A 25,929-nucleotide genomic window follows, 5' to 3' on the forward strand; every position below is an offset into this window, starting at 1 on the left:
GAAGGCTAGAATTTTTTTGATAAATTTGGTAACACCTATTTAAAACACGTTTCTGTACCCTGTAATTTCCCACTACTGTGATAGTTTCATTTCATGAACTGAAAAATTTGGTTTAGAAAAATCGCCATGGGCAGGGGGGTAATGCCCCCTCCCCCCGTTCGCACGGCCTTGGTGCACAGCAATTGTTTATTCTTCAGTTTTCATGTTCAGACAAGTAATATATTTTAGGTTGAGTTCAATATTTTTTTTAAATTAAAGTTTCGAAGCAAAAACATTAACAAAGTCATACACTATATATATACAAGATTATTCACAAACAATATCTATCCACAAATATCCACAAACAATATCTATCAGTATTCCGATCCAAAAAAAAACTTGAGGTTAGCAGCCGAAAGCCCAAAAACTAAGTGCGTGACTCTCTGGAGCCACCAATTATGAGATCATAAATCATACGAATCATCAGAAAACCCCTACAAAATGTATACCGGCGTAAACAACAAATTTCAAGAAACAGTTTTCGAAAGTTTATAGCATCTTTTTTAAATTTCCAAACAATAAAAAAACGCACAAGCAGCTTTCGTCCGGGGATTGGTGAGTCGGACACTTGAGATAAAATAGCGAGAGGAAAATAATTTTCAACAAACAGAAGCAAGTTAATTAAGTGATCTCACAGCCAAACTGACTCCCTCGAATGATTAAACTACTCCACTGCCAGCCGGTTGGGTGGTGCAGTTTTTGTTTGCACGTTTGGATATTTTTCCTTGTTAATAAAAATACATGTTGCAAAATATTTAAAATACAGCTAATTTCCTATATTTAAAAAGATTCCTCGGATTCTGAAGATTACAGCAGTATTATCTTTATTCGCTGATAAACTGATATAATTGTGCACCACATTTCCATCAACCAAAGGTTCGTGTCTTAACTGCTTAGTAAGTGATCAATACACTGGTTGTGATGGGGCGCTAGCATTCAAAAATTACTCCACGTGTTTTAAATATAAGAGAGTCTTCTTTATAACGTGGCAAATTTTTAGGGATGCCGATTTTTTTTGTCAAATTCATGCAAAAAAGACCCCGTGTAGTATAACCGATAACATCTGAATCCATTCAACACTCTTTTTTTACAAATTTCGTTAAAATGTGTAATGTCACGAGTGGTAAATGTTTTTAAATGAACAACATTAAAATGGATGCATTACTTTCATCTTACATTTGTATTTTACGGTTGTTCAATTGTCCTCTCAATGCAATTTACTTCGCTTAGCTACACAATCAATTTCAAGTATCGAAAATACCAGAAAACTGTTCCGCATCCTAATCCACCTAATACGGAATCAGATTTTGACCCAGATTCTCATCTTGATTTTAGTCCTGAATTTGGTCCAGATCTATATTTTTATCCTGTTCTTGATCATCATCATAATCCTGGTCCCAATCCTATTTCTAATTCTAAGATTTATCCCAAACCAGATCATGGCCCCAATCGTGAATTTGTTCCTGATTATGATCGTGATCCCGAGGCTAATGCTTATGCTGATGCCGGTTCTAATTCTGATCCCTATCCCGATCGTATTGGAGATTTCTATCTTGAAGCTAGCTAAGATTTATATTCTTTTTTTTTGGTCTCGATCCTGGTCCTGCTACAAAACTAGATTCAATTGTAATCTTGATCCTTGAATTGGAGGAATATTGTTCATCAGGTTATGTTAAGGTTGCCTGATTGCCCTGTTTTATCCTGGTTTGCCCGGATATTTAAAAAAATATTTTGAACATCTCGGCCCGGCTATGTTATTAGGATTTCATTGAAAAATGCCCGTATTTTGCCCGGATTTTTTCTTGTTTTTGAGTAAATAAAAAAAACAAAACAAACCCGAGCAGACTTTGATGCCCAAATCGATAGCAAACTGATACCAAAATGTGCTGTTAACAGCAAGCTGTGAGCACAATTTGCTGTTGATTTTTCTGCGACAGCAAAATTAGGCATAATTAAGGCATCGAAAATTTCGATTTGACAGCAAACTAAGACCAAATTTAAGTATCAACAGCAAACAGCAAGCATAATTTGGCATGAAATATTATTGATAGCAAAATTAGGCATAACTGAGGAGTCCAATTATTTTTATAATTTTTTTTACTAACCGCGCCTTAGATCGATGACATAGTGTGCGCGAAAAAATGTGAACGAGAACGCGGCTCGAATTGACCGCGTTCACCAATACGCATCGGTTCGCGCACACTCTGTCATTGGCCTTAGTAATCATAAGTAATTCATTTAAAGGGAAAATGGAAAACAAGATTGGAATGGTCACATTGTTGAATTATTGGTGAAAACAAAATTCCAGGTAAAAAATTTATGAGATTCATATTCAAATATTTTTCTCCAGTAACAAACAGTTGTTTTAAAAATTTATTTTTAAATTGGTTGTTTTACAATTTTGAATTATGAAGCGTTTTGCAGGGATCTCCACGCTTCTTCCATCCCTTGTTCCTGCATGTATATTTTGCATTTTCATCATATAGTTGGCCTGGCCGTAGAAGTATCTACAATGCATGTTCTGTGTATCAGATTCTTTGTTGTAAAGAAAAATGAAGAACGCAGTTTTTCATTTTCCAGGATGCACACGAAATTTGGTCAGAAGAAAAAGAAATCAAAATTCCGAGTACACGTTAACCTTGTGTACATGATACTTTCAACATGTACGTTTAACAATTTTATCAAAAATTTGAGCATCCGAACATATTTCCCAAATTGGGTACACAGCTAGCATTGAGAAGTTAAATTTCCCAATTTGAGTATATTTGTTTGTGAGTGTAACAACGTAAACAAATTATGTGTATGTCGCAGAAATCGTTCCGAACGTTTGTTTTGATCATTTTTTACCCTGAATCTATCTGTTTTGTGCCAATTATTGCGTGAAAAACAATGGCTTTGGTTTCCGACTGGCCTGTGAATGTTTCCCGTTTGCAAATAAACCTACCAACCAACTCAAGCATCATGAAACATCTTTCCGGACTAGTAACGGAATGTGTTGGGAAGAGTTTCCGTAAACAGATCTGTGGCAACATCGGCAGGCAGTGGACTTTCGAGTTCTGGCTAATGTGGTACTCAGCTTCGGTCGATTGTGCAAGCAAGAAAATGTGACCTGTTGTAACGATACAATCGGAACCGCTGAAAAGTCCATGGGAATGTACTTCAATCATGTGCGTCGTATCTGAAGGTTTGGTTATAGCAAGTAACTTTTCTATTTTGTCTTTCAATAACTATTTAAAGTCAATGTTATTTTTACTTTTACAAAAATTGCAGGCATTGAAGTTCATTACGGAGTGCTTGTTTGGATTATTGTTCTTACAATGCTCTGCAATCTGGAGAACAAAATAGATTGCTTCGAATTTTCCGGAAAGAGACATCGTGGTACGCATTGAACAAGCTCTTTTGGGGATGACCGGAAAAAAATTGACCGAGCTAGACGTTTGTCAAGTGGAAACCGACCTTAAAAAGAGGAGTGACTTCTGTTCCAGCACATGCAACAGGATCTCAAAAGGAAGATTTTTCCCCAAGAACGGTGAAGGAAAACAATTTGAGCTTCAATTTTAAGGTAAACAAACAGCAGAATTTTTAAAATAACGCCAACTAGCAGTATGGTAAAAAGGAGCAAAACGAGAACACTAAGAAGGTATTATGATTATGTGAGTTTCTTATAGTGACCTTTTTAAATCACTAAAAAAGTCCATTTCGGATGCGACTAGAAATTGAAACAGTAAATCATAGCTAGTGGATTTTTTTTTAATATTTTGTGGGATCGAAAGAGAGGTAACTTTTCGATTGAAAAAAGTGACAATTTGGAACATAGAAAATTGTGCTTCATTCTTTTTATTTTAACAATAGCTACATTCGTTGTGAAGACGAATGCCTAATCCGCTCCGAGTGCTTATTAAGTCCTTATTTCCCCAATCTTATTTAAAATGTTCGGCTTTAATAAATTGCTTGTTAAATATGCTTAAAATGAGGTTCCAAGGCCAAAAGGGTATGAGTTAAAAAAATTGTTAGTTTTGAATGAATAATGCCAAACGATTTTTTTAGATTTTTTAAATTTTATTTTCATACTTCGAAGTTCGGACAATCATTTTACTAGAACTTTTTTCCAGAATTAATTCAACACCTTTTTATTTAAAGTAAAAAACCTGGCTCCGCAAATCGGGTTTAGTTTGAAAACACATTTTTTAGGCCTTCACAAAGACTAAAATCAACACTTTTGGAATTGAGTGAAAATTTCTATAGGTTTGTAATTATAACAGTGATAACAAATACATAAGTAGAGGAGCCAATATTTACAAAATATATTTCGAAGTTATTACTTAAAAACCTTTAGTAGACAAGTTTTGGCTTCAAAATGTTCTGATATTGAATATGTCATTTGCCTAAAAGTTCAGAAGATTTGTGAACTGCTATAAAAGTTGCTTATAAAATTAAAACCCCACATTCGTAAAAAAAATAACCGACATGATAAACGTTATACACGCTGCATAAGTAAAGGCGATTTTTATAAGGTTTAAATATTTATCTCGTATTATAGCTAGAGTATCTCCTTATGATTGCATAAATACAGGCGTTTTTTTTCAGGGGGGATTATGCATCCCAATACAGCTGATTTCAGTTTTTTTTTACGGGATTTTCATCCCTTAGGTATAATTTTGCCATAAAAGTCTGCTCGGGTTTACTATAGAAGCGCCTTAGTGAAGACAATTCAAGCATTTTAGACTACGTTAAAAAAAATGTTTACTTTCGTGTACTTATATTTGCATGCGATATCTGTACAAAGGTTCTTAGATGATTAGTATAATTTCAAACGTTTACTGCCTGGGGATTCCCATCCCGAGTATACTTTTACGGTAAAACGCTATCACGAAATTTTTGCTATCACGCCTTAAGCATCAAATTTTCGCTCATTTTAATTGGCTATGGTGATACACAGCAAAAAATGAGAACCAAATTTTCATACGTGAACGTTCTACGTCGTTTTTCAAAAGTTTGAGTTTGAAAGCTTATTGATGCCAAATTTTGCTATAAAAGAAATTTATTTGATGCCTTAAATTGGCATGATTATGCTTTCCAAGCTCTCAGAAATCGAGGTGTAATTGAACTCTCAGTTTTAGCAAAATTAGGCATCACTTTGCTAACCATGTATGAAAATTTATGCTCTCATTTTTGCTGTGTACCACCTTATGTCAAGCAAAATGAGAGCAAGTTTGGCTCTCAGGGCGTGATAGCAAAATTTGCTATAATTTTGCCATAAAAGTCTGCTCGGGAACAGCTCCAAAATGATTTTTTTTTAAATAGTTTGATAAAAATTATCATGTACGTTTTTTGAAAGCCTAAAATACGATCTAAAATCTTTCGAAGAGTTTTGACGAAAAAAAAATTTTATTTTAAATTTTTTTCATGATTTATGTTGAATAATTTCTGGGTTTTGACAAAATTTGCCCGGATTTTCGGTCGCAAATTTTGAAATCAAATGCCCGAATTTTGCCAGGTTTTTAAATGAAATTGCCCAATGAGACGGATTATGATCCAAATCTCAGTCCTGATACAGATTCCGATCTTGATCTCTTTTCTTTTCCGTTACCCGATCTTGCATTCAAACAGGATCCTGATGTGGAATCTGATCCCAATCTAGATCCTGATCCTTCTTACCACACGTCCAGAGGGGACGGGGTCTAAGCCCTCGGATCCCTGGTCGTTCCTCTGGGGATCAGTGAGGGTGGGTACACATGACCTTCTTCTCGACTGGCTAGCTCGATCTGGAGTGTCGCGGAGGACCTCAAGGTCGGCTTTGAACCTACTACCGTTACCCCAGACTCGGATGTGATGTAGAAAGAAACAGAATACAATGATTTTCAAGATTTTAAAGTGTATTTATTGTGTGTTTATAAGTTTTGTGTCGTGTGAAGTGTAGGGTGTAAAGTGTGTCACGTGGTTACTCACGACGTGCTTTGCAGGCCTGCGGCGGGAACAGTGGCGATGATGCTGATGGATGGCGGGATGAACGATGGACTGGGTGGGCGGCTTTTGGGCGGGTATCGGATGCTCGGAACCTGTGAGGCTCCCCTGAGCCGTATTTGGTATGCTCGGAATGGCTTGGTACAAAACCCCTACCCCAAGTCGCTTGCAAGGACTTGGCGGTCGCTATGGCTAGGTGATCGCTATGGCTAGGCGATCGCTGGCTGACTTCTGGTATGTGAACGGACGGATTTGGTTGGCTTAGCAGACCGTGAACGCATTGGCGAGGGTTCACTGAGCAGTCGCGTGATCCGGACCTTCAGTGGTATATGGCGGCTGATTTAGGTGGATCGAGGTCACTGGCACATTATAACGGCACCAACATAAACCTACGCGAACAATCGCTTCGCAATCCAAAGATTGCCCCTGGATTCACACTCCGGTTGGCTTTGAGCTGTGAATTCGGGCTGGCGGCTCACTAAGTTTCGAGTTCTGCTCGATTCGACCTTACGACACGAGGCGAATCCCTTGACCGTCGAGACCAGAAGAAAGAGACCTCTCGATTTCCTCTTTTCGGCCAGTCCTCCGTTGATCGTCATCCCATCCACTGAACTGTATTTCGCCTTGACGTTTAAGTGTGATGTTATATTTGTGATGTTTATTATGTATACTACTGTTTTCGCCCTGTTTACTAAGCCATTAATTGGATTCAAATTTGAAATAAATTGCTTAACCTAGACATTCATTAAATAAATAAATTAAACAGTTAACATTGAACAAGAAAAGAAACAAATCTCAACGTACACGAAGACAATTGTTACAAACGGTAACATCCTGAATCCTGAATTATGGTTCTTGATCTTGGATCATGAATCTTGTTCATGAATCTTGGATCTTTAACAAATCTTGCTCTTGGATTCCGACGTTGTATCCTGACGAAGAATTCTGATTCTGATCCTAGATCCTGATTCCGGATCTTGATCTCAGTTCTTGTTCATTGATCTCGGTGCTAGATCCTGACTTTTTTGGTTCCAGATCTCGAACTCAGATCATAACCCTGATCTTAGTTTCGGATTGTGATTGTGCTTCTTCATCCAAGCTAGATACAGAACTTGATTCTGCATCCTAATCTTTTCCTAATCCTTATCCTTGCTCCGATCCGCATCTCGATTGTAATAAAAAAAAAATCAAGTGACACAGTTTTGTGATTCGAAGTTCGTACTAAAATTTCAATTAGATCCCAAATAGTTCCTGTAGTGCTGCCGTTATTCAATGTCGAAATGACATCAGTTATATCAATTTGTACACATAGGTCGTCAATTCTAGGTAAAGAATTATCTTGAAATAAATCCAATTCGCTCTTCAAACCAAACGTAATTGGTTGAAAAAAAAAAGGAACTTCCAAGACCTTCAAAGTCCTGTGTTCTTCCGAAATTCGATTAATCCAAATTGAAGCATAACTTATTGATTTTTAATGGGGAAATTATAAAAACAATCAGTGATGAAAACCAAATGTCCCTCTTATCCAGACAAGAAAATCACCAAATCCGGAAGGTGACGTCCCTTCCTCTTCATAGAATTAGTTAAAAACTTTTAATTATCCCCAAGGAGGGGTGAGCTCGCTTCAAGTTGTCGTCGTCGTCGTCGGTCGCTCGTCTTGTTCCTTTGCTGGCAGCTGGCTGAGAATCCTTACAACTGTGAGAAAAAAGGACTTTGCTGAACCGGGAAGCCAACAACCGGGGAGCCGGAAACAAAAAGTGGGGGAATGAGAAGATCCATTCAAGTGTGAACCATTTTTGCTGATTAGGCAAGAGTCTGTCGTTGCCAGAGATTGAGAGCTGAGAAGAGAAAAAAGCTAAGGAAAAGAAAATCTGAGCCGGGCACATCAAAAAGCTATATGGAAAATTTTACGACGCCAGGATGGCAAATTTTCGCTCTAAGCCCACCCTTTTTTTTGCTGTAAGCCAGCAATTGAGAGAACATGGGTTCGTAGAGGGTTTGTTTTGAGCGGTCCCGGAAGATGGCAAGGGGTCGTAAAATAAAATGCGTAAAATTAAAACGAAGGTGTTGAAAAATGGGGGAGATGGTTTCGCTGTAACTGGTGATGCTGGAGAGACTTCAAGGTACATTTAATGGGAAACAATTGTTCGGTTCCGGTGTGGAAGTTTTCGAGATGACATGAATATGTAAAAAGTTTTGACTTGTTTGTTAAAATTAGCTATATCCGGCTTGTTTTGAAAATGTCTTGGAAAAACTTACACATAAACTTCAAACGAGCTCACTGAAATCTGGTTGTAATCTTTAAATTCATGTGAAAATCATCATCTGGTTAAAAACACATCCCAAAAATTTTAAATTGCTTTAACCGTGAGCAGTTTCTAAATCTGTACGAAGTTTTTCAATGAAACTTTCCACCCATTAGTGTCAAACGCTTTCAGGCTCACGACACGACATTAAACAGTCATATTTTAGGACATGGTGCCGCAGCTAGACCCGGAGACGTACCTTGACATTTGCGGCCGCGGCATCGATTTAATAAAATGTTTCTCATTGTAGGGACCGGGGGAGCCATCACATTCATTGGTGTGTGGTTTTCTCGACTTTTCTTTCTGCTGTTTGTGTCATTAACGTTGACATAAACAACTGTTGCCGAGCTTGATTTGTGGGTGAAAATTATATGTATGGGGAGATAAGGGCATGACGAGCACCCGGAGCGAACTGGGCACCCAAAGGACGGAAAGGGAATGCGTATTTTCTCAAATAAATTTCACGAGGAACAGTTTTGTAGTTTCTATAGTTATAATTTTTCAGCAAAAAATAAATCTCCTTATCAACTTTACAGAAATTTAAAACAAAAACCAACAAGGTTCTCTAGTAACGAAAATATTATAATTTTTGAGCACCGGAAAATAAGCTCTTATGATCGTTATGTCATCTTGATCTATGTGCGCACTGCATCATGTTGTACACATTGTTCCTCAATTTTCACAATAATTTTGTTGAAAACGCAGGTTTCAGTGGTGGAATAGAGTTATCTTTATTCATGTTTCGTCTGTGAGGTCAGTAGAATACAACTATATTAATTAGCGATAGCTAATTGTCACTTTCCACTTCTTATATTCCCTAACCGGGAAAGTACTCATTTCTCAATGAGTACTTTGATATTCTTACCCAGAATATCTGGCAACACTGTTGTGTTACCACAAACCCAATTTGAGTATGCTCGCCTAACAGTGTGATGATGTAAACATTTGTACCGTGTTTACCATCATCACCTGTCATCAGCAATCATCGATCTATTGTTCTCGATTGCGAATTGGAAACAGCAAGAGGAACCAAAACAAACTGTTTTGGTTTCGTTCGTGGCAGCAAAAGTTTGCTGCTGTGCCGCTGTGCTGCTGCTGTAGGAAACCGTAAGTTTCAACACCTCCCCTCAATTCGCAGTTGAGAATGCCGAACTGCTTCGCATGCCTCGTCCTTGGTAACGCCTTCGTGAACGCATCAGCTAGCTGATCCTCAGTAGAGATGTGTTTCAAAGAAATCTGACCGCTTCTTACGATCTCCCTGATGTATGCATACTTCACATCCAAATGCTTCATCCGCTGATGGGTCCGCGCCTCTTCCAGGTACTGGGTGCATGAGATGTTGTACTCCATCGAAGTGAAATGAGCGCCAACCACAGCCAATTCACTTAGGAAGTTTGTTAACCACAAACCTTCCTTCACCGTATATCACAAGGCTCCAGTCGATGACGTTTCGTTGACCACGAAATACGATTCTCGAAATGGATCCGAGTTTGCGTATCTGCGGTATACCAACGCCATATTGGTCATACGTCGAAGGTATCGCAGAACACGCTTCAGGCCTAGCCAATGCCTATCCGCCGGGCTGGCCTGGTATTTGCTAAGTGCGCTAACCGCAGCACTGATGTTCTGATGACTGCAATCAACCGATCAAATCGTTGAACGGCTGCTCGGTGATAACCTCACTATTGTTCAGCTGCGTCCGTCGAACATTCGTGTCAGAGACATAATGGGTTTCCTGTAACCTGGGATAAGCTAACCGCTTCCCAAATCTCGCTCTCATCCGGGGCTGCACTGATATTCGGCCTCGAAAACAGCAAACAACCGATCAAATCGTTGAACGGCTGCTCAGTGATAACCTCACTTCGTTCAGCCCGAATCTCGTTCTCTTTCATGGCTGCGGTGGTCTTCCGGAAAAAACAGTCCCTTTGCCCTTGAGCTTGCTGAAGATTCGAAGTAGCTCTACCTCATCATCAGCGGCTACGTTAGCCACGTAGCGTTGATTAGCTTCTCCTGTTCGCTGACTGTGTCTCTGGGCCGGTTCGGGGTTGACGGAATCTTGATCATCATCGTCATCCTCGCCATCGCTACTCTCGCAGTCACTCTCGTCTCGCGCCCTATGCTGACTGGCACCGGAACCGATGATTCGTTGATTCCGGTGGCTGATAACCCCAGGACGCGAACGAAAAGCATATTGCTTTCTCGAACGTTGTTTTCTGGTAACCCCAGATAAAAACCTCTTGCCGCTTTCTTCGCGTTCTCTCTCAAAGCCTTCATTTCGCGATGACTTCGAGAATCTGCACTCTCGGCAGGAATCCGCAGAAAGAACTGGTTGACTGCGCTAGCGACTAACCGTCGCCGAAAACACCTCCTCCGCACCCGAAACATCAACAAGCTCGCGCATGCTAACCGCAGCGCAGCTATTAAGTACGAGAATAATCCTCTCGACTTGCAGCTTCATGGCTTTTCGCTTCGTTGTTTCATCGCTTCGAGCGCTCCATAAAACCGGAGAGCAACGTTCAGCAGCATTAGCCCGATCTGGTTCTGATGCGTTGCTGAAGTTGCTGGCAACTAACCGTCGCCTAAAACATATCCGAAGCCACAGAAAAATCGAACTGTAGGCTTGTATGATCTCTAATACTGCTAATTCTCGATGCCTCCGAGAATAAGCAAGTCTTCGTCCGGCAGCACCCGTCCATAATGCCTCAGAAATCAAGGAGTGGTTGAAATCCCTGGCGACTAACCGTCGCCCAAACCATCTTCTTCGATGCACCCGAAACAACTTCCAACCGTCGAATAAAAGCTTGCGCATGCTAACCGCAGCGCAGCTACCAAGCACAAGAATAATTTTCTCGAACTGCAGCTTCATAGACTTTCGTTCCGCTGCTTCAACGCTTCGAGCGCTCCAAAAAGCCGGAGAGCAACGTTCAGCAGCATGAGTCCGATCTGGTTCTGATACGTTGCTGACAACTAACCGTCGCCCGAAACATCGCCTCCAAAGCCACAGAAAAATAAACTTCTGGCTTGGATGAGATCTGAGATACTGACTGCAGCATAGCTCCACATCTCGAGAGTAACCCTCTCAAACCTCTTTATGGACATTAGTCCCGTTACATCAACGCTTTGACCACTTTGGAAATCTGGGAGGCAACATTCAGCAGCATGCGACCCATCTGGATCTAATGCATTGCTGAGGTTGCTGGCAAATAACTGTCGCCCAACCTTGCTTTGATGCACTGCTGAAGTTTCTGGCAACTAACCGTCGCCCAAAATATCTCCATAGGAAAAATAAAGTGCTGGCTTGGATCAGCTCACGCTTGCTAACTGCAGCGTAGCTCCACATCTTGAGAGTAACACTCTCGAACAGCTTCTCCCAATCTCCGATACGGGCTAATGCTCCATTTGGAGCATTCGGACCTGACCAATCCTGGTTACAGATCCCGAGAGTCCTCCTCCCGGCCGTTGGAAATGAAACCATGCTGCTAACCGTAGCGCGGTTCGTGTCGGCATCGAGAGTGACCCTCTCGGAACCCGACTTCCCGGCCTCGAACTCCAGTGGCACCTTTTGGCTGACCTGAAGCATCTCGTGACCTCTGCTTAGACGATCCTCTGCGCTGGTGGTCCTCTGCGCATGGGTCAGCTCATAACTGCTGACCACAGTGCACAACCACAGCACGAGAGTAACCCTCTCGGCTATCAGCACCACCCAATTAATCCGGGGTGGACCTCCTGACCATCGCGCTGCCCGGTTGCGGATCCAGGGAAACCTCCCGGCCGTCGGACGTGAGCTCACGCATGCTAACCGCAGCGTGGCTCGTGACGGCATCGAGAGTAACCCTCTCGATCCGCGAACCTCCCCGGACTCGAGCCTTGGCGGAACCTCCTGGCTGGCCTGGGACATCTCGCTGGCTGGTATCTGCGCTGGCGGTCCTCCATCAGCTGGCTGGCCCTCTGCGGTGGTCCTCTGGCTGGTGGCTGGCCCCTCGACCCGGGCTGAAACTTTTGCGCATGCTGCTGGAGCACTTGCTAACCGCAAACTGGTAAACTTGAGAGTACCCCTCTCACTAACTCGTTTTTCCAAAAATCCAGACGTATCTGGGCCCATAACCTGTTGAAAACGCAGGTTTCAGTGGTGGAATAGAGTTATCTTTATTCATGTTTCGTCTGTGAGGTCAGTAGAATACAACTATATTAATTAGCGATAGCTAATTGTCACTTTCCACTTCTTATATTCCCTAACCGGGAAAGTACTCATTTCTCAATTAGTACTTTGATATTCTTACCCAGAATATCTGGCAACACTGTTGTGTTACCACAAACCCAATTTGAGTATGCTCGCCTAGCAGTGTGATGATGTAAACATTTGTACCGTGTTTACCATCATCACCTGTCATCAGCAATCATCGATCTATTGTTCTCGATTGCGAATTGGAAACAGCAAGAGGAACCAAAACAAACTGTTTTGGTTTCGTTCGTGGCAGCAAAAGTTTGCTGCTGTGCCGCTGTGCTGCTGCTGTAGGAAACCGTAAGTTTCAACAATTTTTTTTTTACTTTAACTTGTTGACTCGGGGCGAACAGAGCACCATTGATCGGGTCACGATGAGCATTTTCTGCCGTAGAATTTAGCGACGAATTCAACTCGATGAAGTCATCTGAATTATAGAGCTACAGCATGATTAGTTTAAATCTGACGATTTAGCCTCGACTTCAATTTCAGAAACATAATGGCTAAGTGTGTGTGAATTGTTTGTATTCTACAAACAGACATAAATTATTTTGTTGTTGCTTTGTTTGATATAGGTCTACGACTCACCGTTTAGTGCAAAATGCATCGATCATAAATGGTGAATGAAAAAAAAATCCTCGACCAGAAATCAAACTCGAGTCCTCTGATTATCTCTCCGACATCTTAGGCGGCATCCATAAATTACGTAACGCAAAAAATACACTTTTTAGACCCCCTCCCCCCCCCCGTCTGCCACAAATCGTAACGCTTCGACGTACCCCCCTATGAAAATTACGTAACGCTGTTAATTACAAAAATCGTTACGTAACGATGAGCATACCTCACCCCCTCCCCTATGTCACAATTCGTAACGCTCGAGCTTACTCCCTCCCTCCCCTAGGAGCGTTACGTAATTTATGGATGCCCCCTTACCAATAGGCTAAATCGTGAGATGAAACCAGTCAAGCTGTACCTAGCTCTATAATTCAGTTGATTTCATCGATTTGAATTCGCTTCTAGAGTGTACTGCTGAAAACACTCATCGTGCCCGCATTAATGGTGCTTATACTTCCCAGGGGGGATATCACTATGCCCCTAAAGTAACCGATTTTCAGTTTTCGGCAAAATGCATTTTTAAACGTTTTTATCTACTTTTTCAAGTTTCAGCCAGCCAGGAATCATACTTTTATAGTGTCTGAAAACGAAACAATTATGTAATTCACATATCATAGCTGTTTTGGTTAAATCATTATGCCCTTCTCTCCACTAGTGAAGTAAAAAACTCGTGATAAATTTTGGTTTTGTGGAAGAAAAATCCAGGAATACATGGATAAAGATGTTTTCCATATAAACATCCGTCCAAAAAAGAATGAAATCGTCTGCTGGCCGATAATGAGCCTCATTTTTAATCCGGCACCATTTTTAATCACGTTCATCGATTTTGACGAAACTTAGCCTGATATTAGATCAAACATTTTTACATCTTTGGACCAAATTTCAAGATTTTTCGATGAAAATTGTCAAAGATACAGCAAATTTAGTGAAGCAATTCCAAATTCCCTTTTTTACGGGAAAAGCTGTATCTTTGATGCTCGTTATTGTAAAGACTTCAAATTTTGTGGAGTGTTAGTTGGATAGTTGAACTAGATTGTGTGAAATTTTCATGAAAAAATATAAACCGAGAGAGAAATGGCATCTTGTCAAAGTTGGAAGTGGGTGCACAGCTTCACGCGATTTCATTCTTTTTTGAACGCAACTGTATGTTTAGCGGAGGCCGGCTGTACGCCATCCCTCCACAAATCTCCACGCCGAATGTTTGGGGAAAAGGTAGTATGGTATGGAAAATTACCTTGGTAGGCGATAAAACCACTTGAAACCTAAGCTCCTAATATCCTAACCCGCCTCAGTTTCCTATTGAAACTCCTGATTGAGCCTAGGGGCCATAAGAAATAAAAATGATAAATAGGTTGTAAGATTGTAAAGTTTCTGATGATTGATTATTTTAATAATTAATTTAATTGTCCCTAGCTAAACTCGGCCTCATATAATTGGATATCAAAATTTTGTAATGTGATTAAATTGATCTCTGAGGAATTAATTTAAAATTATGAATGCGCTGTACAGTTCGTAAAAATTCTATCAACAAACTTTTAATCCATGCAAAACTTCAAAACCCACAATTGAGTTGTTTTAAAAGTCCTATAAAAATTTGAAAAAGTGGTAATTCATTCGAATTTGTTGGTACAAACTAGGTTGACACTGTTTATTTAAAAAAAAATCAATGGTCGTGATGAAAATTATCCGAGAAGTAAGGAAATTACAATTTGGATTGATTATGTATCGACTTTGAAAATTCTGCAATCGCATTAAACTTGTATTAATTCTCCTGGTCGACATCATGTTTATGTTAGTGAATGAAATATTTACCTAACGCAAAATCCTTAAAAAAAACTTCTTTTATTCATACTTTGCATTTTGTGGTATAAACATATCTGAGACTTCTTAAGTTTAATTTAATTTTATTTACGATTGGGTTGTATTGTCAGTTTTTCACCGGGTATTTTGAAAATTTTATAATAAACATGTGGTATAATTTTGAAAGATTTAGATTCCATTTTGCTAGTTTGGATGGAAAGAAAAGTGTTGGCAAAGGGATATAAAATAATTGGAATTTCCTCACCGAGTTTAAGTAGGCTGCGTCTCACTCTGCGATCGAATTCGTTCAGTCTTGTTTTTGGATGCTATTTCAGCGGTCTTCATCATCCCATTCGAAGGAATTCGATATTTAAAAAGAATCCACCATTCACATAAAACAGATTTGAATAAATATAGAATTCTTTCACGAAATTGACAAAAATGTTTTCGTTCGAACAAGTAAGCGAGCTAGAAAAAAAAACCTCTTCCCTTCTCCCTTTTTCCCTTCCCATCAAATATCCAAAAACGGCACTTTTCACTTTCGACGATTTTTAAAATTCAGTTCCTTTGTAACTAGACCGTCCATATAGTTCTAGAAACATTTTAAATCCACGTGGAAGGAAAAATTATGCGCAATCACCGCACCAATTCACTCGCCAAAACCAAGAAAAAGGAAAGAAGAACTTGTCAAACTTCCATGAATTCTCGTCCACATTCAGCCGAATGAATATACTAAAATACACTTTTTCACAACAGTTCTTCGACACCATCCGATGCCACTCCATCGAGAAACACTCAATCACACGATCAACCTATTTATTTTTTAAAAACAAACATCGGAAAATTGCTATAAACAGGAATTTTCACGGATCGCAGAGAAAACGCGTGGGCTGCAAATAGGGCAAATGTCGCCCCAGTCCCAATTTTACTAAAACCAACCTCAAAAACCTCAGGACCGCAAAAAAATACGAGAGAAAAAACGCGACCCGTGTATAACATGAGTAATAAGTGAGTTAAGTCAATTTAATGCAATGCTATCTCCTCTCTGGGGGGAGGAGGGGATCTCATAAACATATAAAAAAAGGTTGAATATATCCAGAACTAATCAAGCAAATGGAACCAAAATTGACATGCCTGGGTTTTTGGGTTGGACAAATATTTCAAGGACGGTTTGAAACTCCTACCATCTTCTACTGTAGAGTCAGGAAGGGGGGAAGGAGCTCGCACACAATTTTTTGCACAATTCCAGAACTGATCATGATCATGATTAGTTGGCGCTTTAGCCAATAATACCACGGTGAACGTGATGGAATCGACCGACACAAGCGTACAAGTCGCGCTCCATAGGTTTACTGCTGGACCTTCCATCAGGGTAACCAACGTATTTTCCTAAATTCAGGAAATCTTGACTGTAAAAATAAGAATAAATCAGGCTTAAATAAAAGCCGAACCTTTGACTTTTCTTGTTTGATTATGAAAATTTTACATAAAATTATAGCTTCATATGGATGGGATAAAAAACAATTGGAGAGGATTTAATCTTCCTTAAATTTTTCATTTGTTGCGGTTGCGAATCATTTGTAGGAAATGGAATTGGAGAACCAAATTCAATATAAAGGATTAGATTTTGAAAAACATTCAGATTTCCGAAGTGGAATTAAATTTTGAAAACAAAATTTAGATCACCAATTATGTTTATATTCTCATATAGAGTAGGCAATTTATATTCGATAGATACAGTCGAGTCTCCCTATATCTTTTTAAGAAGCATCGCAGAAATTACTTAAAAAGAATTGGAATGAAATAACCTTTCTTGCATAATTTTATTGCAAAAATATTGGGTTTTCATACTCGAAATTGACTTGCACAAAGTAGTTATAGGTCCTAGAATAAACAGAGAAAATGCATATTGAAAAAAAAGTTTAGATATAAAATAATCTCTTCAAATAAAAAAAATCTGTTCAAAATTTTGCACCAGTGCCTAAAACAATTTTGGCGGTTGATCGATTGAAAACATGGTTTTTACACCACTTTATACTTTTTGAGGTAACAAAAATCTTGAAAAAAATTTAAACAAAGTATTCACACGTCCATCATACAGCTTTCAACATTAGTTTTCTTAGATACTTAGTGAAATTTTTTCGAACATAGATAACAGATCTACAGTGTCTCTTTCTGAAGCCTGTATTTCAATTTTCTTTGACCTTGAATAACTTTAAAAGAAGTGATTGTAGCGTAGCAGCAGGTTTTCAAATCTTTAAATTTTGTACAAATTTTCAAATTGTCCGTTTGGGAAACAAGCGAGATATAGCTATTTTAGGTACAAAGTGTTTGATTGACATTCCAGATCTCTAAAGGGAGTTTTTTTGTCAGGGCTTTCAAGAAGCGTTTCATAAATTCATTGAGGGTCTCAGAAGATTTGTTTTTTTTTTGGGTACGTCAGAAAAAGTGCAAGCCTCCAAACTTTCAAAAATATCATATTGACACTCTAGGATGGATTGGGGTTAAAATGTTCATTAACACTAGAAGGACCGGAAAATTGAATATACCTATTCGGACCGTGACCAGTCAAAATGACTGGTAAAGGAGAAATTTTTTCTATCAAAATATTTTTATATTTTTTCTTTTGAAATTATTTTATTATTAATTCGATAACATTTTTGTTATAAAATTGAAATATTTTTTCACCATGGGTGCCCGGAATCACCTCAGTTTGGCATAGTTGACGAATGCGCGTATGTCATAAAATGAATATGTCAAATAATTATCAAAAAATTGAAACACATTATCAATCTAATAATAAAAACATGTTAGATGGCTATGGTTATTGACCATGGGTGCACGGTTTCACTTCAGTTTTGTTTTAGTAGATGTTTTCTAGCATCCATCGCTCTGAAGTTTTTCAACCCGATGCCTATAAATTATACCTGATATTGTAGGTTTTGAAGCATATTTTTTATAAAGGTAGAGCAATTTACCATGGGTGCACGGATTCACCGCCATTCATCCAAAATCAATTTTTTTTGCATGTTAAAGGTAATGAATAAAGACTTTTAAAGATTCAAATGAAAATTTGTGTTATATACATGGTTTTTCACTATGGGTGCACGGATTCACCGCGTTTTAATCAAATATTGGACTTTTTGCAATTTTTTAAAAAGCATTATTACAAATCTTAACTAAACCAAAGTCGAAATCATGTCTTTCATGTTGAGACATAATTATTTAAATAACGATTTTTATTTTAAGCTCCGTTTTTTCATTCCTGGAAAACAAATATTTCAATTATATCTTGAAATAATAAATTTATTTATTTATTATTAAAAAACAGGTTTTTGCCATCGTATATTTATCTGATATGATCTGATCAACAAACAAGAAATTGGAGAACGGTTATCATGTATCGAGTGAATTTTAGGAAATATATGCATCAAATTATGTCGTGCGACGGAAAACAGTGGAAATAAAAATAATGAATCAACATGGTCAAATGTACACATTGATTTGTTTTTCCTTAAAAGTTTATCGATTGACTAATGTTGCATTTCAAATGCCATCATATCTAACTCAAAAATATTTTGTGTTCTGAAGCAAGTTGAAAACTATTTATTTCTATTTAACTAATAACGGCGAATTTACAGCCATTCCGTGCACCCATGTTGAAAAATCTTAGCGCCAATGTGGTCTATCAGATAGACTGGCGTGAGTCTGGTCTAGGTATGCCAGCTGTACTGGGTTCGATTCCCGGTATCGGCAAGAAAACTCTAGGGTTCAAACCCCGTAAGTTGCCGACAGGTAAGATGTGTTTCCTCTTATAATAAGAATGTTCAATCAGTTGCCAGCTTTATACACGACCGCCGGAATACCTGTAAGGGAACTTGAATTGGAAATTTGTCGAACCTAATAATCTAAGAATGCATGTGAATACATACTTGGGCAGAAACTGCGGTGAATCCGTGCACCCATGGTGGATAACCAACGTATGAAGAATAATCAAATATAAAAAAAAATCATTTAAATTGTTCAGTTTCATAGAAATAAGGTCTTCAAATTTGAATGAATAAGTACACAATTCATAATTATTTAACTCATACTAGTTTAGTATAAAACATATTAATCACCTAAAATTACTCGATTACTCGAATGGACATGTATTAAAACTAACATAACTTTTACAAATCTTGATGAAATTTCGCCAAATTTTGACAGAAAGTTCAATTATAGTTGAGCAACAAAACAGACCAAAAAAATTGGGAGTCAAGTGCTTGAAGCGCCACACAGCGGCCAATCCAAGAACTTTTTCTTCAAATCTTCACGACTTCGCATTTAAAATCAATAATTTCATAACGAACGACACACTTCTGCCCACCATAAATCAACTAGGACTCATTGCCTTGAATGTAGCTTGCAAATGAAACCAAAAGCAAGCGAAAAAAATTTATCTTGTTTGAGTTATAGGGTTGTGAATTTTACCAGTCATTTTGACTGGTCACGGTCCGAGTGTCCATGGCGAAATTTTTCTCGCTTATTAAAAGAGCTAGACAAATAAAAAATACACAGTTTTGTAGAGATTCAAAATTCATGAAAAGTCGTATTTTTTCGAATTTTTAAAGCGTAGTGTTCAAAAGATATTCAACAAACAAAGTGTCCCACCAGTCATTTTGACTGGTGCGGTCTTTCTAGTGTTAAAAAACATAGTTTTCCGTAGAAATAAAAAAATCAGGCAATATCAAGCATATTTGGGCTCAAAAAATGGGCCTACAAAAAATCAGGCAAATCCTGATTTTTCAGGCACATTGTTTCGACTCGGGATTTTAGCCGAGCGAGAACATGGTTCATTGCTTCGGTCTTGCCGCTACTTACGGTCAAATTGGTGAAGCGATTAGTGCTGCTCAAGGTTCCGAGCAGACCGGTTACAATCATAACATTTGATTTGAAATAGAACAACACCTTCTAGGATTATTCGGGACTCCTTTTTCCTTCCAGTGGGAAGATAGGAAATGGAAGGGTATCTCCTAATTTTTTTTTCCATTATTCAAAAACTCATAATGCAAGCGAAACTAAATTTGGTATAGGAAGCTTTTAAGGTTCGAGAAATGTTTCCACAATGTTTTGAGATCCATTCCGTGAGAGAGTAGGGAAAGTGTGGGTAAAATGGACAAGGGTGGTAAAATGGACACCCCTTTAAATTTTACTTATTTCTATATAAAGTAGTGCCAACTCTATGGCAACCCTATCACAGAATCCCTAGAAGCTATTAGAGGCACCCTAATGTCATATTCGTTTTCATCTGGTGGAAAGATGGTTGAGCACCAACTTCATATAAAAAAACGCTTTGACAGCACTTGGTGCACTACCGGTGCACCACCAGGATGAAAACGAATATGGCATAAGGAACACGGAGCTGTCAAACACTGAAAATAATAAACAAAAACAAAACACACGTGCACTTTCCAGGTGGTGATGTTGTTTTCGGCCTACAACAACTAACGTTTTTAAAGTGTTAAACGCCTTTCCACCGAGTTTTTTGTACAAATATCTGTGCTCAGAGTACTTTTCAACAGATATCATCTAAGGTAATTGTTTTTTTCAATAATTTTTCGTTAAATTTAACTGTTTTCAAAAAAACATATAGTGCAACATATGGACACCCCATGGGGGGGGGGGGGGGGGTGGGGGGTGGTGGTAAAATGGACAGTGTTTATTTTCATTTTAACTTTCCAGATGCCACGAGCTAATGTCAGGAAAACGCAAAGACAAACATGGACCGACGAACAAATTACCGTTTACAGAACTTGATCCCTAGTTTTAGATTTCCGAGTATTTAGAGCGGTCGCATGATGTTTTTTTTTTATATTACTCAGAATCTGGTTCTATTGGGTATACGCAACATGCACAGGGAATGTCTGGTCGTGACCAGTCTCTTGCTGTGCACTTGGAAGGACCACACACAAAAAGATTTTTTCAATTTCGAGTTATTTGCGTCGAAATCACTTAAGTGACCGATCAAGTGAATTTCAAGTGAGTGGCAAAGTCAATTTCAAATGTTTGCTCAGGTCATTAGTATCTGTCAGTTGTAGTGGTTTTTAGGTGAAATTTCGGAATATCAAACATGAATCAACTTCTTTTTCTTTAAAATAATTATTTATATTTAAACTGTGACCCAAAGATGGGTCTTGACTCAAACATTCAGTCAGCAAACCTTTTTTTTGTAGAGAAATGAAGGCGTATTTTTTTCGCATGTTTTTCAACATCAATTTTCCCTTATCTAGTCCCTGAAATTTCATCTTAGTTGGATTCATTTCTCTACAAAAAAAAAAAATTATTTATTTAAAAAAAATACGACGTAAAACCCCTCACTTTTTTCCTTATTTGGGTTCAAATAGAAGTATCGGTTTTAAAAAATCATTCACTACCTGACGAGACATTCAGGTTGATCTTTTCTGAAAAAATAATATAATTGTTTAAAAACATATATATTACTCTAATTCTGCACCTACCGACTCAAACAAACCTCTGCTGTTTCTTTTCCAAACAACAGTAAAACAATCAATACTGACATTGTTGACTTTCACAATTGAAAAAGTCACTTGAATTTTAAGTAATGGGCAAGTGAATATTGGCTTAAGTGACCGGTCAAGTGAATTTAAAGTGAGCATCGGAGACATTCAGTGCCAGTCACTTAAAACTCAAGTGATGAATAAGTGAATATTGATTTGGTCACTTGAAACTTAAGTGAAAGTCAAGTTAAATGTACATGAGCCACTTGAAATGAAGAAATTCACTGAGTTTTCACTTTTAAGTGAATCTTCTAATGTATTTTAAGTGTGATTTTAGGTTCAGTGTAGACTAAGCTTTCCAAATCGCCCAGATTTTACCCGTAGTTTTGCGCTTCATTTGCAAAATTAAACAAAAATTTAAATTAAGACATTAAAATGATGTATTTTGCTCCTAAATTTTAAGAGTAAACTTTATCAAAACTAATGTGAACGATTTTTTGAAGCAAAAGTGAAGTGTTTTTCATCATGTTTTTTGTTTTTTAACAATTTTGATATTAAGGGATATCTATGAAAATATCCTGGATTTGCACGGCCCGTAAACTTGGGAAAAATATCTGTAAAGCTTAGGCTAGAATAATCTCGGATTTTATGGTTCCAAATTTTCTTATAATCATTAAAATACAGAATACAGAATTCGAGTTCTTATCACAGACATCAAGTGATAAGAACTCGAATTCTGTATTCAGTTTATTGTTACTGAAATTCAAATTCGGATCTCAGTTTTGCATTTTAAACTTTTATGTCAAAACTCATCCTTTCGGAATATGAAAATAAAATATTTAAAATTACAAACTATTTTAAGGATTTGAAACTTTGACTTAGGATTCTTATGCAGAATTGGATCTTAAAATGGTTCATGGTGATCCAGAATTTAAAAAACTGAAAAGTTTCATCATTCAAAATTTTTCTTCAGATTCACAAGTTGAATTTCGAATAAATATCTGAAGAAAGAATTCATTGAAAACCAACTTATTATTCAGAATTCAAATATGAGAATCTGATTGAGATTTCTGATACAAACTTCGCATTTTGGTTCATAATTAGTCAGAATTATTATACGGAACTTAGAATAAAAAATCGGTTTTAAATTCGGAATTCTGATTTCAAAGTCAGGTTCAAAAGGCAGTACTCTGATTCGGAACCCAAATTAAAGATTCAGATTCATCTCGAAGTTAAGTTTCATAATCAAGATTAAAATATCAATGTGACAATTTTAATAAGGATTCAATTGCAGGCGAACGCAGTTTCATAATTTTGATTCTAGATTCAAAACTAAAATATTATTTTTAAACTGTGACCCAAAGATGGGTCTTGACTCAAACATTTTCTCTACTAAAATATTATATTCAATCAGAATTAATTTGGAACACAAACCAGAAAAAAATCACAAATATAAAATAAAATATTGATTTTAGAGACAACTAGTTTTTTTTTCATATTCAACTGAAAAAATATATTACTGGTTTTTTGTTTAGCAGATTTTTCTCAAACTAAGTTTAAAATTAAAATCTTTAATTTTAATCTTTTACAAGAGTGAATAGAAAATAAATCTAATTTCAACCGCAAACCTTATCTCTTCCCGAATATTTGAATTTTTTGTTACCAAAGCCTCAAACGGTCATGCGTGTGGTTGAAAAAAAACTAGCTTACTACTTTGTTATTTAAGAAAATATTAAAATGTTTTGTTTAAAATGAAATTTTGAAATCAATATTTTTTTAAACTTCTTGAAAAAAAGGCAACTTCTAGGACTTATTTTCGGAAATTAGAAATTGAAATAAATACCTTACTTTTAATGTAAAATGATTCAAACCAGAATAATTATATAAAACCTGCTTTATGTAAGCATTGTTCAAGCAAAAATGTCATAGAAAAAATATTGTCACCAATATACAGTTGATTTTGTATGGAGGTCTGCCAAGAGTAAGCGTTTTTTTTTTCAAATTTTCAATAGATCGAGACAAATTTAAGAAGAGCTTGTATACATCAAAATCAAATTTAATACATTCTATTCAGACTAAATTGCGAGCCAGGTTTTTGAAAATATTCGATCATACACAACTCTCTATTTTATTTCATCATCTGAAATTGTTTTACAGGGTGACAAAAAAGTCCTGTCACACTTTTTTTTTAGGTCGCCTGTAGCCTATACGTTGCATCCGTTCTGTGTCTCTGTGAATGTAAAGCATAAGATAATTCGGCAGCTTTAAATCACCCGTTTTTATGTTTTTTCTGCTGCTTTAAATTCGGTCGTTCGATTCCTTCGTCACGAGAAACCCCCATAAAACTCGAAGCAATTCGAGTACATGTGCTGAAAGGAAGAAAAATAGTGATAAATCGTGCTAAAGTTTCGGTTATTGAAAGTACCGTTTGTTTACAAAGAACATTAGTGTAAACACCCCAGCTCGATTTTTCTGATTGAAGCGACATCTGCCGGAAATTTTGTGGAACTATCAGTTTCTTTCTGCGAAGTCAATTGCATAACTGAAGGCGCAATGGAGCAGCACTGCTCGACTTGCCGTGAAGCTATCACTGGTATCGAGCAAATCGCTTGCAAAGGAGTCTGCAGCAAGCGATTCCACATCGCGTGCACTGGATTGTCTAAAAGTTTGGCCAGACAAATTGATACTACGTCCAATAATGTTTTCTGGTTCTGTGATGACTGTGCAGCGATTATTTCGAATCCTAGTTTCGTTCGATGGCATTTAATGCTTCTGCTGAAACAAACGCAATTGCGCAACTCACAAACGCAATAACCGAGTTGCGTTCAGACATTAAGCAGCTTGCTCCGAAACCGATCCGTGCCCCTCTGTGGAATAAGTCAACGCCCACGTCCACGCCCATTGAGCTAAGGCGTCCAATGAAGCGAATTCGGATCCCTGATGCTGTTTCGACTGAGCCGTGTCAACTTGGGTCCAGAAATGCTTCAAACGATTTAGTATCCGTTCCACTTTGTGATGACGAAAACCCCAAGTTGCTCTGGATTTACTTGTCACGCATCAAACCTGACGTCACTGAAGATGCTGTCAAGGCAATGGTCCATGCCAACCTTGGTGTGGAGGATGCGAATGTTGTTAAACTGGTTCCAAAAGGAAATGATATTAGCAACTACCGTTTTATATCATTTAAAGTCGGCCTATCACCGGATCTAAAATCAAAAGCATTGAATCCTGATTCTTGGCCAAAAGGATTGTATTTCCGGGAATTCGTGGATTACAGCTCGAAGCAGTTTCGCGGTCCTCAACAATAACAGTAACCAGCCATCAGAAAACCTTATTCTGATTCCGGGACGCATCATTCATGCCAATTCGGAAGTTCTCTACTCTGGCCACCAACGACCGACTGTTCCTGCTGCAGAGCTGCAAGTCGTCCCGTTAATCGGTCAGGTGGTTCAGAGGGAGGCTTCCAATTGCCATGCTATGGCAAGTATACATCTGTTTCAAAGTTTTCTCCCAGTGACGCGTTTATGCCTTCCAGCTTCACATGTGCCTCGGATTGTGCGTTTTTCATACCTAATGATGCACGCTTCGGAGCTGATGCCAGCCTTATACTGCAGCCTACCACTAACAGCTGTTCAGATATCGATGTGGTCATTCTCGACGTTAAGAACGCGTTTAACAGCGTCAGTTGGGCAGCGATTGCGTCGTCGCTCATCAACATGAGGATTCCGGCATATATCTGTAGGATGGTGGAGTGTTACTTCCGTGACCGCCAACTACAGTATATGACCAGCGAGGGACTGGAAACAGTGAGAGTCTCGGCAGGGGTTCCACAAGGATCGATACTTGGCCCGGTATTGTGGAACATCGTCTACGACGAACTGCTGAGACTGCGTCTCCCCACTGGAGTGAGACTCGTGGGATTCGCCGACGACGTAGTTCTCCTGGCAACGGGCCCGTCCACGGAGGAAGTACAGCTACTTGCCACAGTAGCTATCGAGAAGGTGGAAAACTGGATGCGCTCTAAGAGCCTACGCCTAGCACACCACAAGACCGAGATGGTGCTGATCACTAACTTGATTTCGGCACAATCCGGGACGATCGCAGTTGGACCGTGTGCAATCGAGTCCAAACGTGCGGTGAAATACCTGGGGGTGATGATCGACGACCGGCTGAGCTTTACGGCCCACGTCGACTATGCCTGCAAAAGAGCGGCAATGGCGACAGCAGCCCTCTCACGGGCCATGTCGAACAACTCGGCGATCCGCTGCAGCAGAAGGAGGGTCCTGGCGAGCGTGACCTCGTCCATTCTGCGTTACGGAGTGGCAGCCTGGAAGGCAGCCTTGAGTAGGCAGTGTAATCTGCAACAGCTCTGCAGGGTGCAGCGGCTGATGAACCTGCGTGTAATCAGCGCATACCGAACGGTGTCCTCGGTAGCTGCTGATGTTGTGGCGGGGGTCATGCCCATCTCGGTCTTGCTAGAGGA

Source organism: Uranotaenia lowii, chromosome 3 (assembly GCF_029784155.1).
Source record: "Uranotaenia lowii strain MFRU-FL chromosome 3, ASM2978415v1, whole genome shotgun sequence".
Classification (NCBI taxonomy): Eukaryota; Metazoa; Arthropoda; class Insecta; order Diptera; family Culicidae; genus Uranotaenia; species Uranotaenia lowii.